Genomic DNA, 12,405 nt, shown 5'->3' with positions numbered 1-12,405 from the left:
GCAGGCAGTCAACCCAGTTAGATTTGCATTTGCACAAGCTCCGTCTCGCCCTCCATGGGCTGTGATTTTAATCTCATTTTTATTTTCAGAGCTTTTGACATGCTGCTTTGGTTCTGTCTCACACATCAGCCACCCAGGGCTCAGCCTGAGACGTGAGTGGTGGTTTACTTCCCTTCTTACGGCTGGTGCTGCTTCGGGTCTGCCCTGTGTGTACACAGCTCAGGGGTGAGCTTGAGGCTTCTGTGTATTTATTCGCAGAACTGGGGAACTTTTTTTTAGCTCTCCCCACTCTGTAGTTTCTCCTCTTGCCATCCTGCAGGGTTCCCTTTCCTTGGTTCCCCTGACCAGAAAGACAAGCTTCCCTCCCAGTCACCTTTCCCCCGGGCTCTGTGTGCAGGGCCCTCCCCGGGGCACCACCGTGAGAGAGGGGGACAGTAAACCTTCAAGGTTTCCCCTCACATTCTTGGGGCCATAGTGCACCTTTTTCTCTGTATCTCTATCCAGAAATTTGGAGTTTTATCCAAGTTTTAGCCACTGCTGCCTGGTAGCTCTGCAACCAGGGCCCACCACAGGGCGGCACCCCAAAACACACATACAAATAATCCAGGAAACATGTCCCTGTATAGGTCACTGTCCTAAGCTTTGCTTTCCTCCAAAATCTGACTGGCTGCTGTTGCCCACTTTTCTGTTTTCAGAGAATTGTTTTTTGGGTTTTTTTAGGGGACAACAAAATCTTGCTCTGTTGCCCAGGGAGGAGTGCAGTGGCACAATCAAAGCTCACTGCAGCCTTGAACTCCTGGGCTTAAGCGACCCTCCCACCTCAGTCTCCCAAGTAACTCGGACTGCAAGCACACGCTATCAACCCAGCTAATATTTTTTATTTTTTGTAGAGACAGGGTCTGACTATGTTACCCAGGCTGGTCTTGAACTCCTAGCCTCAAGTGATCCTCCCACCTCAGCCTCCCAAAGTGCTGGGATTACTGATGTGAGCCACTGTGCCCAGCCTTAGGCAGTTGCTTTTTATGTTTTGTACAGAGATTTTAGTTGCAGTCAGCCTGAAAGAGAGGCTGTAATGAGCGTACTTCATCCTGCCAGAACAAGAAGCTTTTCTATAGTTTTTTTTTTGCTTTTACATTTCTCTATTAGTAAGCTTTAGGTTGAACATCTTTTGATATGTTTGATGGTCATTTTCAAAGCTTTTTCTGTGAATTTCTATTTATCTCTTTTTCCCATTTTTCTGTTGAGTTTTTAGCCTTTCCTTAATTTTGAAGTTTATTTATATTTTAAAGATATTAATTTTTAAATTTCTTTTGACATGCAAAAGCTAAAATTTTTCTTTTTCTTTTTTCTTTTTTTTTCTTTTTGAGACAGAGTCTCGCTCTGTCGCCCAGGCTGGAGTGCAGTGGCGCGATCTCAGCTCACTGCAAGCTCTTCCTCCCGGGTTCACGCCATTCTCCTGCCTCAGCCTCCCGAGTGGCTGGGACTACAGGCGCCGGCCACCACGCCTGGCTAATTTTTTGTATTTTTAGTAGAGATGGAGTGTCACCATGTTGGCCAGGATGGTCTCAATCTCCTGACCTTGTGATCCACCTGCCTCAGCCTCCCAAAGTGCTGGGATTACAGGTGTGAAAAATTTTTCTTTTTCTTTTCTTCTTTTTTTTTTTTTTGAGTCGAAGTTTCACTCTTGTTGCTGAGGCTGGAGTGCAACGGCGCCATCTCAGCTCACCGCAACCTCCACCTCCCAGGCTCAAGTAATTCTCCTGACTCAGCCTCCCGAGTAGCTGGGATTACAGGCGTGCACCACCATGCCCGGCTAATTTTGTATTTTTAGTAGAGATGGGGTTTCTCCATGTTGAGTCTGGTCTTGAACTCCTGACCTCAGGTGATCCACCCGCCTCGGCCTCCTAAAATGCTGGGACTACAGGCGTGAGCCACCGTCCCTGGCCAAAAAATTTTTATTTTTCTATAGTCAGAATTCTCCATTTTATTGTATTGTATCTTTTTTTTTTTAGATAGAGTCTTGCTCTCTCACCCAGGCTGGAATGCAGTGGCGTGATCTGGGCTCACTGAAACCTTTGCCTCCTGGGTTCAAGCTGTTCTCCTGCCTCTGCCTCCCAAGTAGCTGTACAAAGATTACAGTCACATGCCACCGCGCCCAGCTAATTTTGTATTTTTAGTAGAGATGGGGTTTCACCATGTTGGCCAGGCTGGTCTTGAACTCCTGACCTCAAGTCTCGGCCTCCCAAAGTCCTGGGATTATAAGCATGAGCCACCATGCCCAGCCACCATTATATCTAAATTTTGAGTCATAACAAAGCTCGAACCATTTCCACAATCAAGTTAATGCAGTTCTTCCATGTTTTCTTTTAGTGCTTGGTTTATTTTTTACATATGGATCCCAGATTCACTTGGAGTTTATTCTCGTGTATTTCACTCTAAGATATGGGTCTGATTTTATCATTTTTCCAAATGGTTAACCATTTTTGTTCCAGTGATGTGAGATACCACCTCTTCTGTGTATTAAACTTCCACATGTACTTGGGTTTATTCCTAGGCTTTTTATTTCACTGATCTGTCTATACAGGAGTACTATACTTTTAATCCTAAAGACTCCCGTACATGTTAGTATCTGATCGGGCTAGCTCCTTTGCAGCTAACTTTTCCCCATGTTTTCCTGTGCATTCTACAGTTTTGTTTATCCAAGTGAATGTTAATATCAACTTCTCTAACTCCATGAGGAAGCTTGCTGGTGTTTCTATTGGGGTTGTGTTAAATTTATAAATTAACTTGGGGAGGAGAGACATCTTTTATGTTGATGTTGAATTGTCTTAACCAAGAACAAAGGATTCTTTTTCCTTTGTTCAAATCTACTTTTGTGTCTTCCAGGAGAATTTTAACATTTTCTTCATATAGGTTTTTCTTATTTATTTATGAAAGTTATTCTTAAGTATTTTATCTTCTTTGGTATAAATGGAATTTTCTCTGACTGGTTATTATTTTTGTACAAGTAATGTTGTGCTCGTTCTTGTTATTGTATACAAATAACACAGAGACTATTGAATTCTCTATGTTAGTTTTACATCCTGCTACCAATCGAAGTTTCTTTTTTTATTATTAGAATCTGTTTTATCATTGATTTTCTAGGACTTTCCATGTATGCCATCATATAATTTGGAATATAGTTTTGTTTTCTTTTTCTAGAGATGGGGTCTTGCTATGTTGCCCAGGCTGGAGTGCAGTGGCCATTCACAGCTGTGATCATAGTACACTGTAACCTCAAACTCCTGAGCTCAAGCAATCCTCCTGCCTCAAACTCCCAAGTAGATGGGACTACAGGCGTGTACCAGTATACCCAACAGGAAGATCGTTTAATGTCTTCTTTTCCAATTATAAACCTCTACTTAATTTTCTTGTCACATTGCTTTGGCTTAAACTGCCACTGCGATGTTGAATGGTAGTAGAGATAGTGGGCATTGTGATCTTAGTGGGAATGTCCCCAATATTTCTTCATAAAATAATATGTTGGATTTAGGACCAAGGGGGATGTATGTATATATATTTAAATAATCTCTAAGAAATGCATCAATTTCTATTTGTTTATGTATTTTAATAAAAAATGGTCATTGAATATTGTCAAAGGCTTTTTCAGCATCTGTGGAGATAATTACATGCTTTTTCTCATTATATGTATTAATACAGTGGGGCATCCATAAATTCCCTGTTTGAACCAACCTTGCATTTCTAGGATAAATTCCACTTGGTTATTGTATATTAATGTGATATTGGATTCTGTTTACTAATATTTTACTTACTATTTTTGTGTGATAGTCATAACTGGTATTGGTCTATACTTTTCTTCTGATCAGAGCTTTAAATATATACTGGTATGTAGTATTTTTCATTTAAAAAAATTTTTTGGGCCGGGCGCGGTGGCTCAAGCCTGTAATCCCAGCACTTTGGGAGGCCGAGACGGGTGGATCACGAGGTCAGGAGATCGAGACCATCCTGGCTAACATGGTGAAACCCCGTCTCTACTAAAAAATACAAAAAACTAGCCGGGTGAGGTGGCAGGTGCCTGTAGTCCCAGCTACTCGGGAGGCTGAGGCAGGAGAATGGTGTAAACCCAGGAGGCAGAGCTTGCAGTGAGCTGAGATCTGGCCACTGCACTCCAGCCTGGGCAACAGAGCGAGACTCCGTCTCAAAAAAAAAAAAAAAAAAAAAAAAAATTGTGGTTTCAGTTATCCCATTTCACCTAAAAGTTGTTTTAAATTTTCTATTTGATAAGATCTTTTCGTTTTTTATTTTATTAATTTCTAGTTTAATTGCACTGTAGTCATAGAATTTTATTTATAAATATTTCTTCTTTGTGAAACTTACTGATATTTCTTTGTGACCCAATATATAGTCAATTTTTACACATGTCCCATGTACCCTTGAGAAGAAGATGTAGGCTCTGTTATGAGAGTGTAAAGTTCCATTATAGATCTGTAGTATCTACCTTGTTGGTTGTATTTTTTGGATCTTCTATCTGCCTACTTATTGTCCACATGATCTGACTTGTACTAAGAGTAGTATGTTATGGCCGGGCACGGTGGCTCATGCCTGTAATCCCAGCACTTTGGGAGGCCAAGGTGGGCAGATCACCTGAGGTCAGGAGTTCAAGACCAGCCTGGCCAATGTGGTGAAACCCCGTCTCTACTAAAAATACAAAAATTAGCCGGTTGTTGTGGCGCGTGCCTGTAGTCCCAGCTACTCGGGAGGCTGAGGCATAAGAATTGCTTGAACCCAGGAGGCAGAGGTTGCAGAGAGACGGAGACCACGTCACTGCATTCCAGCCTCGGTGACGGAGTGAGACTCTGCCTCAAAAAAAAAAAAAAAAAAAAAGAGTAGTATGTCACATTCTCCAATCATTAGTAGGCTTTCTGTGACTGTGCATCTCCTGTAGTTTCTGCTTGGTGGTATCTCTGTTATATATTGCATAGATATTAAAAACCGTTGGCCGGGCGCGGTGGCTCAAGCCTGTAATCCCAGCACTTTGGGAGGCCGAGACGGGCGGATCACGAGGTCAGGAGATCGAGACCATCCTGGCTAACACAGTGAAACCCCGTCTCTACTAAAAAATACAAAAAAAAAAAAAAAACTAGCCGGGCGAGGTGGCAGGCACCTGTAGTCCCAGCTACTCGGGAGGCTGAGGCAGGAGAATGGCGTAAACCCGGGAGGCGGAGCTTGCAGTGAGCTGAGATCCGGCCACTGCACTCCAGCCTGGGTGACAGAGCAAGACTCTGTCTCAAAAAAAAAAAAAAAAAAAAAAAACTGTTATATATATTAATTATATATTATATATGGATATTAAAAACTGTTATATATATAGTTTTTTTGTTTTGTTTTGAGATAGGGTCTCACTCTGTCACCCAGGCTTTAGTGCAGTGGTGTGATCACGGCTTACTGCAGCCTCGAACTCCTGGGCTCAAGCAATTCTCCTTCCTTAGCATCCCAAATAGCTAGGACTACACTACTGTGCCCAGCTAATTTTTATTTGTTTTGGGAGATGAAATCTGACTGTGTTGCTCAGGCTGGTCTTGAATTCCTGGCCTCAAGTAATCTTCCCACTTCAGCCTCCCAAAGTGTTGGGAATAAAGGTGTGAGCCCACCACACCTGGCCATAAACTGGTACATTTTGTAAACTGCAACGAAGAATTAAAAACTATCTTTGTCAAGTCAAATGCTTTTTGGCTGGAATTCAACTTTGTCCGCTATTAGTATTTCAACTCCTCCTTTCTTATTGTTTCTGTTTGCCCCATATACCTTTTTGCCTATCTCTAATTTTAGCCTTTTGGAATTACTTTGTGTTACACACTCTTTTTCTTATTGACTGACATATTCTGAGTCAAGGAGTAAATTCTGAGAATGAATCCTTTAACAGACATGTGTTGTGAACATTTTATTTCTGTCTGTAACTTCAGTTTTGATTCCCTTAATGTCTCTTGATGAGAATTATGACTTTGAGCTTCATCCATGTAAGACTGGAGTTGATTCATTTTCAGTTCTGTGGAGTATTCTATCATACGAATTTACCCAATGTGTTCCTTTCTGCAGTTGCTAGCTGTCTGGGTTGTTTTTGGTTTTTGTTATTATACCCAATACTACTAGGAACATTCTTGTGTGAGTCTCTTTGCACGCACTTGTGAGAATTTCTTCAGGGTGTTTATCTAAGAGTAGGGTTGCTGAGTCATACGGCATGCAAGATGGAGCCAGATTGTTTTCCAAAGTGGTCGTTTCCGTGTGTGCTCCTTCTAGCTTGGTAGAAGGTTCCAGTTGTCCTCTGTCTTCATCAACATTTGACAGACTGTTTAATTTTTTGCTAATCTGCTGAGAGTATAATTATATCACATTGTAGTTTTGACAGGCATTCCCAGGATTATTAATTAGGTTCAACATCTTTGCATATATGTATTGGACATTTACGTTGCTTGTGAAATATCTGTCCAAGCCTTTTGCTTATTTTTCTTTTGGTGTTTGCTTTTGTATTCTGTTGACCTCTGTGTTCTTTAGATATTCTGGATACGAGTCTAGTGTGGACTTGTCTTTCTCCACCCCTCTAGCCTGCCTTTGTGGTTTTATATCTACAGAAAAGCTGCAAGTGTGGTAAAATAAATACCTGTACACCTTCACCTGTGCTCACCAGTTGTTAGCATTTTGCCACATTTGTGCTACTTCTCTGCCTATATATTCATACATAGATGGGTAGAGATATTAAGAGAGAGAATTTTTTTGAAACATTTGAAAACAGATTGTAGACATTATAGCATTTCACCCCTGAATACTTTAGGATGTATCTCGTGGAATAAAGACATTCTTTACAGAAAATACGGTTATCCTTCCCAAGGAAATTAATAACACCCCATTATCTGCAGTCCATATTCAGATTACCCCCAAAGGTCCCCCAGACATCCCTTATAGCCCCCTTTTTTTGATCCAGGATCTGATCTAAGAGCCAGGATCTAAGGTTCATATGTGTTTGGTCATCATGCCCCTTTGGTCTCTTAATGTAGAAGTTACCTGGTGTTTTCCTTTGGTGGTTTCTCTTGATGTTGACCGTTTTGACGAGTCCAAGCTAGTAGTCTTGTCCAGTGTCTCGTCGTATGGATGTGTCTGATTGTTTCCTTTATGGCTGGATTCAGGTTGAGCATTGTTGGCATGGACACACAGGGATGGTGCCACGTCTGTGGCATCACGTCAGGAGATAAGCAATGCCAGTTTGTTCGTGATTGGCAGTGCCAGCTTTTCTCAGTGGTGAAAGTGGTGACAGCCAGATGTCTCCATTGAAGGTACACATTTTCCTTTTGAGATCAGTAAACAGTCTGGAGAGTAATACCTTGGCACAACACACATCTCCTGCTTCCCAACCACCTCTCACCAAGTTGGATCCTTTTCTGATCTGTGTGATGATGTTTCACCTCCCTTGCTCTCTGCTTGTAGTTGCAGTTCCCTCTCAGTTTCTTTAAGAGCATTAAGCACCCTTGCCTTGTATACCTGAGTGCTCTGCTCTGTGGGTCTGGTTCTGTTTTCTATTGCCTCTGATGACTCTCACTTACAGTGCCATGGTTCCTTGTTGATTTTTGTGATTTTTGACTACAACCTTGTACTTCTTAGGACTTTTTCTAAAGTGAATTCCTTGAGGCCTGGGTTTCAGATGGGTTCCTTCTGAGAAGACAGACTGAGGTGTGGGGGATCTCTCAGGGTGGTGTGAGTTAGGGCTGAAACCTGAGGACTGGTGTTTTTCTGGCATCCATGGGTGTAGGTTTAGTGCTGGCTCAGCCTAACACTGAGCATCTAGCTACTGGGGTTTTCCTAGGAGGTTAGCCACCATAGGAGGGCCCTAAGCTTTGCCTTTTATCACCCCAGAGGCCATCAGAGCTGGAAATCCAGGTCCCTAGTGCAGCAAATGCCCTCACAGCAGGCTTGGCAGGTCTCCCGAGGTTGCACTTAGTGTTTGACCTCTGGCAGCTCAGACTTTTTTTTTGTCAACTTAGTGATGCATTTAAGATTTTGATTTTGATTTTTTTCTTTTTCTTTCTTTTTTTTTTTTTTTTTTTTTGAGACGGAGTCTCGCTCTGTCACCCAGGCTGGAGTGCAGTGGCCGGATCTCAGCTCACTGCAAGCTCCGCCTCCCGGGCTCACGCCATTCTCCTGCCTCAGCCTCCCGAGTAGCTGGGACTACAGGCGCCTGCCACCTCGCCCAGCTAGTTTTTTGTAGTTTTTTTTTAGTAGAGACGGGGTTTCACCGTGTTAGCCAGGATGGTCTCGATCTCCTGACCTCGTGATCTGCCCGTCTCGGCCTCCCAAAGTGCTAGGATTACAGGCTTGAGCCACCGCGCCCGGCCTGATTTTGATTTTTTTCAGAGACAGGCTCTTGCTCTGTTGTCCAGGCTGGAGTGCTGTGGTGTGATCGTGGCTCATTGTAGCCTGGAACTCTTGGGCTCAAGTGATTCTCCCACCTCAGCCTCCTGAGTAGCTAGAATTACTAGTAGCTAGAATTACATGGCACCCACCACCATGCCCGGCTAATTTATTTTTATTTTTTGTAGATATGGGGTCTGACTATGTTGCCCTGGTTGTTCTTGAACTTCTGGCCTCCAGCAATCCTCCTGCCTTGGCCTCCCAAAGTGCTGGGATTACAGGCCTGAGCCACTGTGCCTGGCTGTGTTTAAAAAAATTTTTAAGATAATTATTTATTTTATTTTATTTATTTGAGATGGGGTCTTGCTCTATCCCCCAGGCTGGAGTACAGTGGTGCAGTCATGGCTCACTGCAGCCTTGACCTCCTGGGCTCAAGCCATCCTCCCACCTCAGCCTCCTGAGTAGCTGGGACCACAGGCATACACCACCACACCTGTCTAATTTATTTTTATTTTTTGTAAAGACAATGTCTCCCTATGTTGCCCAGGCTGGTCTTGAACACCTGGACTCTAGTAATCCTCCCACCTTGGCCTCCCAAAGTGCTGGGATTATAGGCATGAGTCACCATGCCTGGTCTTTTAAGAAACTTTTATCAACATCTTTAGTTGTTTTTTGGGAGAGGGCCACCCAGGGTGTCCATCCTGGTGTAAAGGGGTGCTGACCTAGTCTTCAGTCTTGCTGGAGCTTCCTCGGGGGATGCTGGAGCTATTTCCATGCCCTTGTGTGAGATATGCAGCGGGGCGGAAGGTCCTGTTTGAGGCACTCCCAGCAGCCTGTGTGGCTTGTCCTTGTGCTGTCACATGCCCAATGGGACAGGCAGGACCTGGTGGGCTGGGGCGGGCAGGGGTGGTGCCAGTGGCCTCTCTGGGTGGTGGCTCCCCACGTTGACTCACTTCGTGGTACTCTTTGCTAATTTACACAGAAGGGTTAGGGGACTTGAGCACAGGGCTGTGCAGCCCAAGGGCAGCGCAGGGGCCCAGGCTGAGCTGAGGCCTGTCTGGCATGAACCCCCGAAAGCCCGAGAATGTCTTGGGTAGAGACCTGTGGTCTTTGGGCTCCAGCCACTGCCCCAGCCCTGCTTCATCTGTAGGGAGGAAGGCCCTGCAGGTGTGGGTGGGTGTGTGCCAGCAGGACGTTTGCAGGCCTGCCCCTGCCTCCCTTGAGTGCAGTGTCCATGGACCTCTGTGCCAGTTGCACCTGCCCGCTGGTCCCCACACCCAGAGGAGCGCTCTGGACCTCTCTCGGGAGAGCCCTGGGGCCTGCCGAGCTGCCTCCGCAGTGGCACTTTTCAGGCAGATGCCCTTGTTGTCCATTTGTGCCCTGGGGCTTTCAGGGGTGTCTGTAGCTTCTTTGGAAAGACTGTTAGAGTTACACAAATTGTGTCAGACTGTCTTTCATTTTTCAAAGAATGTGGCTCACTTTGACACCTGGAAGAGCAGGCAGAAGCCATAGTTGTGCTCTGTGAATTAAGTTTCCTGTTCCTTTGCCTCCGGGAGGACAGGGCCGGGGCTGGGCTGGGGCCACCGCGAGGACAGCTGGGCGCACACAGGCCTTGCGCAAGGGCGGCCTTCGCTCCACAGCCTGGGGCCAGGCAAGATAGGGGAACGTGATGATTCTCAATTAAATTAATAAAGAATAATTAGATGTCATAAATCAAGCAATCCTAGGATATTGTCATGGGAAAAATATGTAGCTAGAATTAATTAGTTTTCAAATAAAGCATTTATTTTAATTACTTGAAATGATGGAGCCCTTAATTGCCGATGCATCATTTTGGCCTGTGCGTTTTGGTTGTTGTAACAACGTGACGGGTTTGTTCCCTGCAATTCTGGGGAAACAATAGAGGAGAACTTGATTTCATCACCTGAGAATGAGCCTTCTGCTGGTGAGGTTCTGGAAACTCCCGCCAGGCCCCAGGCAGGTGGCAAGGGGGGGCCGGGCTTCGGCTGGCACCACCCAAGGCTGCCGTGCTGTCTGTGTGTGTGCTTCTCTGTGCTGTGTGTGCAGGTGTGTGCACATACGTGAGTGCCTGTGCCTGAGTGTGTGAGTCTGCGTGTGTGTATGTGTGTATAGGTATGAATGTGTGCCTGTGTGTGTGCCTGTGTGTATGTGCACATATGGGTGTGTGAACATGTATGTGTATGCGTGTGTCCTATGCGTGGGTTTTGCACGTGTGTGTGCACCATGTGCATGTGTGTGCCTGTGTGTATGTGTGTGCATAGCATGTGTCCAGTGTGTGTCCGTGCCTGGACTGCACGGGGAACCTGTGTAGAGGTGACCTGTCAGGCTCTGCTTCCTGGACTGGAGTCATGAGGGGGTCCCTCCATCCTGCACTCGGTGCTTTCCTGCTACGTGGAGGTGCTTTTGCCGGGTCTGCATTCTTTGGCTCCTCTTGGAGCTGGGGCCCTGTCTCCCTGTCTGCCTGACTAGCTTGCCTTTCTTACCTGGCAGGCATAGCACGAGCAGGCGGTGGCTTCTGAGAACTGTCCTCCAAGCCAACCCACTGAGGGCAGCTGTTCCAGCCCCTGGCCCGGCTGCGTCTTCAGGAGTCTTCCCCATCCCAGGCTGGAGCAGGGGCGGTGGGTCTTGGGAACAGTGTGGGGTGTGGTCCCTCCACCTCCCCTGGAAGCCACTCTCAAGTTTGGGCATGGTCAGTTGGCTTTCAGCCAGAGGTGAGAGAGGATGAAACCCCTCTCATCCCCCTCAAAAAAGAAAAGGAAAAATGGAACTTGGCAGTTAGTAAAGGACATCCCAGGGAACTCCACATTGTCTTTGGAACCCCCTGAGAGAGGCAGGGTCGGGAGGTAGAGTGGCTGCCCGAGGTCCCTCTCCAGGCAGGGTGGACCTGCGCCCTGGAGTCACTGCCTGGCCCCTCCCAGGCTTCCTGCCCTCCCCCATGCAGCCCGTGTGGGCCCTGGCTGCTGTCCACCCTCCACTCTGCAGGACACCTTGGCAGGGGCATTTCTCAGGGTGTTTTGAACCTTTGCTCCAGCTGGGCTGCTGCTACCTCTCCTGAAGAGAGTGAGGAGAGGGCTGGCGTGTATTCAGGAGGAAAGAGGCAGGGCTTGGCAGTGGTGGTGCCACTGAAGGGGCACCCTGGACAGCCACCTCCAGACATCCACAGCACTCCTGTCTCTGCACCTGCACCCCCATCTGCCTCCCACCCAGCACCTTCTGGAAGAGTCCTTCCCACCTCCCCTGCCCTGTTCCTTTACTGGCCCCAGTCCCTCTGCTGACTGTGGCTGCCGTGGGCCATCCTTCCTGCCCTGTGTGCAGGCTGTAGGCGACTGGGCCGGGGCCTGTCCCACTGTCCCAGAGCCCAGTGGAAGAGGCCCTCTGTGACAGGCTGCCCCAGCCGCCCAGTGGTCTGCTCCTGGCCTTTCCCTCTGTGCCTTAGCCCAGCTCAGGGCCTGCAGGCAGACAGACGTGGAACTGGTCGCTTCTGGCTCCAGGGCCACCGCACAGAGCAGCCAGCTGTGGGGCTGAGGTGGAGTGAGAGGCTCTGGGGGGCTGAGTGGTTGGGTGGGCTGGGCAGGGACTGGGGAAGCCTCTCTGGGTGGGTGGTGGCTCTGCAGGCCTCCCCGACAGGCCACGTGGTCCGGGGAGCAGCTGCTTATTGGTGACCGCAGCTCTCCCAAGGAGCCGCACGGCGACTCTGCCCCGGCCGCTCTGCCCTTCAGTGGCGCCACAAAACCCTAGAGTACTTCAGGCAGCGCCAGGGGCTTGGCGCAGCTCAGTGACTATTCTCTGCCTCAGTTTCCCCAAGTGTAAAAGGGGTGCTGCCACCACACAGGGTGGTGATGGCAGTTAGAAATTGTGGCGGGGCAGGCCCAGGGCCCAGCAGATGTGAGAGGAAGGCTCCTCCTAGCAGCCCCCCTGGGACCCTGCATGCCTCTTTTCCCCCGATCCCTGATCCCTGAGCTGGCCATGGGCAGAGGTGGCAGC

General features: G+C 47.2%; 1 protein-coding gene across 1 annotated transcript in view; it reads left to right on the top strand.

Annotated features, from left to right (window-relative positions):
* Window positions 1–12,405, top strand: part of GNB1L (G protein subunit beta 1 like) — a 68,704-nt gene that overhangs the window by 22,395 nt on the left and 33,904 nt on the right. The window lies entirely within an intron of this gene.

Source organism: Rhinopithecus roxellana, chromosome 13 (assembly GCF_007565055.1).
Source record: "Rhinopithecus roxellana isolate Shanxi Qingling chromosome 13, ASM756505v1, whole genome shotgun sequence".
NCBI lineage: Eukaryota > Metazoa > Chordata > Mammalia > Primates > Cercopithecidae > Rhinopithecus > Rhinopithecus roxellana.
This window is presented reverse-complemented; position numbering and strand designations above follow the sequence as displayed.